Below are 6,000 nucleotides of genomic sequence, written 5' to 3' on the forward strand. Positions count from 1 at the left end.
AACCAAGAGGTCATGATCTGAGCCAAGATCAAGAGTCAGACACTTAACCAAGCCATCCAGGCACCCCGAGAATGTGGAGTTTCAAAGGTTAGCAGTCTTGGCTGGGATACAGCCATGAGGGCACTGGCCTACTCCTGAAAAGAAGGCAGCCAACAACTTGCAGTCAGATGGCATTGAAACAGTGATCTGTACAACGCCTGGTGCACACAGTGGAGAGATTATACACTGATCGGGGAGAACATCCCTGAGAAGCAGTGTTCACAATGAGGGGACAAAGAGCTATGACAGGTGGGCTGCGTGGCACCATTTCCCTGTTCTGCACACCTCCCCCCCCAGCAAAAAAAACACAGAGCCATATGCTGGAAACAAGGCAATCCCCACACTGGGTGCCTAAGCTGCTTACACCAACCCCAACTTCCTGTGTTCTGGCAGGACTGGCCTAGGTCATTGAAGCTTGCCTCTGTCGCAATGGACCTGGGCCATTCCCCAGAACACCAGTGGAAGTCCATGACCAGACCACCTCTCTTGACCAGACAGTTATGCTTCACTTCTAGTGGCAATCGTTTCAAGTCTCATTTAACAAGCAGATCGGAGCAGACCTAGATAAGTCTCACCACATTCTGGCCAAGGACCATACATTGCTCATACAACTGGCTTGAAGGATAGTGCAGCCAGAACATAAAACAGTGCATGCAACACACACCACAGACATTCCGTGATGTGCCAGGCCCTGTACACTTGATGATCTCCTCTTCATAAAGCCATTCATCTCAGAGGCAGGCAACATAATGAGCTTTGGTAACAGAGAAAGCAAATACTCAACCAAAATGCCAAGACAAGAGGAATGCATCCCAAATGAAAGAACAAGATAAGGTCATGGCCAGGGACATGGAAGGAACACTTCCAAACTCATTCTATGAGGTAGGCATGGCCTTGAGTCCAAACTGGACAAAGACCCCACCAGAAAGGAAAACTACAGACCAATTTCCCTGATGAACCTGGATGCAAAAATTCTCAACAAAAAGTACCAAACCGGATCCAACAATACACAAAAAGGATTATTCAGGACAGTGAGGTGGATTTTGTTCCTGGAATGCACAATAGATTCAATATCTGCAAATCAACTGATGTGATACATCACATTGATAAAAGAAAGGATAACAACCACATGATCCTCTCCATAGATGCAGAATAAACGTTTGACAAAATGCAGCAGCATCCTTTCGTGGTGAAAAAAAAAAAAAAAAAACCTCATGAAAGGAGGGATAGAAGTATCATGCCTCAACATGAGAATATCCAGATATGAAAGTCCCACAGCTCATATCATCTTCAATGGTGAAAAACTGAGCTTTCCCCCTAAGGTCAGGAACACGACGGGGATATCCACTCTCAGCACTTTTATTCACCATACTGTTGGAAGTCTTAGCCTCAGCAATCAGACATCAAAAAGAATACAAGGTGTCCAAGTTGGCAAGGAGGAATCAATCTTTCCCTGCTCACAGACATGATACTCTCCGTGGAAAATCCGAATGACTCCACCAAAAAACATCTAGGATTGATACAGGAATTCAGGAAAGTATCAGAATATAAAATCAATATGCAGAAGTTGATTGCATTTCTATACACCAGTAATGAATCAACAGAGAAATCAAGGAATTGATGTCATTTATAACTGCACTGAAAACCATAAAATACCCAGGGATAAACCCAACCAAAGAGGGAAAAGGTCAGTACAGTTAAAACAGTAGAGGGTCTCCTGGGTGGCTCAGTCGGTTAAGTGCTGTCTTCGGTTCTGGGCATGATCCTGCATTTGTGGGACTGAGTCCCTTGACGGGCTCTGTGCTGACAGCTCAGAGTCTGGAGCCTGCCTCAGAGTCTGTGTCTCTCTTTCTCTCTCTGACCCCCCCCCCCCACTCATGCGCTGTCACTTGCTCGCTCACTCTCTCAAATATAAATAAACATTAAAAAAATGAACAAACCATACAACGTCTATAAAAGAAGTTGAAGAAGACACAAAGAAATGAAAAAAAAATCCCATGCACATGGATTAGAACAAATATTGTTAAAATGTCAATACTACCCAAAGCAATCGACAAATTCAATGTAATTCCTATCAAAATAACACTAGCATTTTTCACAGAGCTAGAGACAACAATCCTAAAATTGTATGGAATCAGAAAAGACCCCAAGGAGCCAAAGTAATGTTAAAAAAGAAAAACAAAGATGGAGACATTACAACTCTGGACTTTATGGTGCATTAGAAAGCCGCAATCATCAAGACAGTATGGTACGGGCACAAGAACAGACACATAGGTCAAAGGACCAGAATAGGGAACCCAGAAATGGAGCCTCAAACATATGGCTGAATAATCTTTCACAAAGCAGGAAAGAATATCCAAAGGAAAAAAGAGTCTCTTCAGCAAATGGTACTGGGAAAACTGGACAGTGAGAAGTATGAACCTGGACTATGTTCTTAAACTTCTCTCTCTCTCTCTCTCTCTCTCTCTCTGTCACACACACACACACACACACACACACACACACACACACCTCAAAATGGATGAAAGATCTAAATGTAAGACAGGAAACCATCAAAATCCTAGAGGAGAAAACAAGCAACCTACCTCTTTGAACCTGACCGCAACAACTTCTTGTTTGTCATTTCTCCAGAAGCAAGGGCAATAAAACCAAAATAAACTATTGGGACCTCAAGATAAAAAGCTTCTGCACAACAGAGGACACAATCAGGAAAACTAAAAGGAAACTTAATGGAATGGGAGAAGATATTTGCAGGTGACATATCAGATAAAGGGTTAGTATCCAAAATTTATAAAAAACTGATCCCACTCAACACCCAAAAATCAAATAATCCAGAGAAGAAATGGGCAAAAGACATGAAGAGACACTTTAACAAACAGGACATCTAGATTGGTCACACGTGAAAAGATGCTCAACCTCATTCCTCATAAGTGAAATACACATCAAAACCACAATGAGATATCCCCTCACGCCTATCAGAATGGCTAAAATTAACATCTCAGGAAACGACAGATGTTGGCAAGGATGCAAAGGGAAAGTTTTGCAATGCTGGTGGGAATGCAAAATGGTGTAGCCACTCTGGAAAATAGTATGGAGATTCGCTACAAAAACCAAAAGTAGAACTGCACTAGGACCCAGCAATTGCACTGCCAGGTACTTACACAAAGGATACATTAATGCTGACTCCAAGTGGCACATACACTCCAATGTTTATAGCAGCATTATCAACAATAGCTACATTATGCAAAGAGGCCAAATGACCATTGACAGATGAATGGATAAAGAAGATGTATATTCATACAATGGAATATTACACGGCGATCAAAAGGAGTGAAATCTTGCTATTTTCAACAACGTGGAGTGAAATGGACTTTATTATGATAAGTAAAATATGTCAGAGAAAGACACACATCATATTAAATTCCACAGATGAGAGAATTCATAACACTGAGGAACATAGTGAAAGGAAAGCAAAAATAAGATACAAACAGAGATGGAGTCAAATGATAAGACACCGTTAAATAGAGGGAAGAAGCTCAGGGTTCCTGGAGGGTTACTGAATAGGGGTATGGGCTAAATGGGTGATGGGCATTAGAGACAGCACTTGGGATGAGTACTGGATATATTTTTGTAAATGACGGATCACTAAATTCTAATCCTGAAACTGTATTCCACTATAAGGTAACTAACTTGGGGTTAAATTTTAAAAAAGAAGAAATATTAAAAATAAGTAAAGAAATATACTACCAGTCAAAAGAAAAGAATATATAAATCGGGCTCTTTTAGTGGAAATGAAAGACCAAAATTGTTACCGACAAGAAAGGATCAGAGAAAACATCAAGATACAATGGTAAAACAACTAGTAGGGCACTAAATATATACCTATCAATAATTACTCTAATGTAAATCGACTAAATGCTCCAATCAAAAGACATTGTATAGGGGGTCAGAATGGACGAAAGAAAGAAAGAAAGAAAGAAAGAAAGAAAGAAAAGAAAAGAAAAGTAAAGAAAAAGGAAAAGAAAAGAAACAAACAAACAAAACAAGGCCTATCTAGGTACTGCCTACAAAGCCTTATTTGGATTTAAGTCACCTGCAGATTTAAATGGAGGGAATGAAAAAACATTTTTCATGCCAATAATATCAAAAGAAACCCAGTACCAATACTTATATCGGGCAAAAAAACTTTAAAATCGAGACTGCAGTTTGGTACCCTTTAGGTCAATACCTAGTAGTAAAATTGCATGCACCCAATATTGATAGCAGCTTTATCAACAGTAGCTAAATTATGGAGAGCCCAAGTATCCATCAAGTGATGAAGGTATAAAGAAGTTGTGGGGTCTGTGTATGTGTGTGTCTGTGTATTCATGTATACGCATGTGTGTGTGTATATATATATTCATACATACATACATACATATGTATATACAATCTAATATGTCTCAGCTTCAAAAAGAATGAAATCCTGCCATTTGCAATGATGTGGATGGATCTAGAATATGTTATGCTAAGTGAAATAAGTCAATCAGAGAAAGACAAATATATGATTTCACTCATGTGGAATTGAAGAAACAAAACAGATGAAAACATGGGAAGGGGGCAGGAAAAGAGAAGAGTGGTAACAAACTACATGTGTCTCTTAACGATAGAGAAAAAAAAGTGAAGGTTCATGGAGGGAGATGGGTCAGCGCTGGGCTAGATGGGGCACCTGTATTAAGAAGAGCACTTGTTGTGATGAGCACTGGGTGTTGTATGTAAGGGATGAATCACTGAATTCTACTCACGAATCCGAGAATGCACTGTATGTCAACTAAGACTTAAATTTAAAAAATAAATAAAGCTGTAACAAGAGATGAAGACAAACACTATCTCATACTAAAGGGGACAACCAAACAAGAAGATCCAATGATTATAAATTTTGATGACCCCAACATGCAACCACCAAGTATATAAAACATTTAACAACAACCATAAAAGAACTCATTTATAATAATAAAACGATATTAGAGGACTTTAACACATAACTCACATCGATGGACAGAACCTGTAAATAGAAATTCAACAAGGAAACAATGGCTTTGAATCACACACTGGACCAGATGGGTTTAACAGATATATTCAGAACACTCCATACTAAAATGACAGAGTACACATTCTTTTCAAGTGCACATGGGGCATTCTCCATAATTGATCACATTCTAGGTCACAAAGCAGGCCTCAACAGGTACCCAAAGACAGATCAGACCAAGCATTTTTTCTGACCACAAAGCTAAGAAACTTGAAGTTAACCACGTGTGCGTGCGCACGCGTGCGCGCGCGCACACACACACACACATACACACTAAGGGGGAAAGGCCACAAATAAAGGGAGGTTAAATAACATGCTACCAAATGAATGGGTCAAACAGGAAATCAATGAGAAAATACACTGACACTAATGAAAATGAAAATACACTGGTAAAAATATTTGGAATGCTGCAGAAGCAGTCTATGATGGAAGTATATAGCAGTACAAGCCTACCATAAAGAGCAAGAAAAATCCCAAACAATCCTAACTTATAACTAAAGTAATGAGAAGAACAGACTAAGGAAGGAAAAAATAGAGATTAAGGCAGAAATAAGGAATATAGAAACCAAAAAGACACTAGACCAAATCAATGAAACCAGGGGCTGGTTCCTTGAAAACAGTAATCAACATGAAAACCTCCTAGGCAGAGTTTTCATAAAGAAGAAAGAAAGGACTCAAGTAAATAAAATCACAAATAACACAGGAGAAATAACAGTCAATGCCACAAAAATACAGTTAGAAGATAATATTATGAAAATCTATATGCAACAAATTGGACACTCTGAGAAAAATGGAACAATTCCTAGAAACATACAAACTACCAAAACTGAAATGGGAAGATACATAAAATCTGAAAACAGAAAGAAATCAAATCAGTAATAAAAAAATTTCCC

This window comes from Acinonyx jubatus, chromosome X (genome assembly GCF_027475565.1).
Source record: "Acinonyx jubatus isolate Ajub_Pintada_27869175 chromosome X, VMU_Ajub_asm_v1.0, whole genome shotgun sequence".
NCBI classification, from domain to species: domain Eukaryota; kingdom Metazoa; phylum Chordata; class Mammalia; order Carnivora; family Felidae; genus Acinonyx; species Acinonyx jubatus.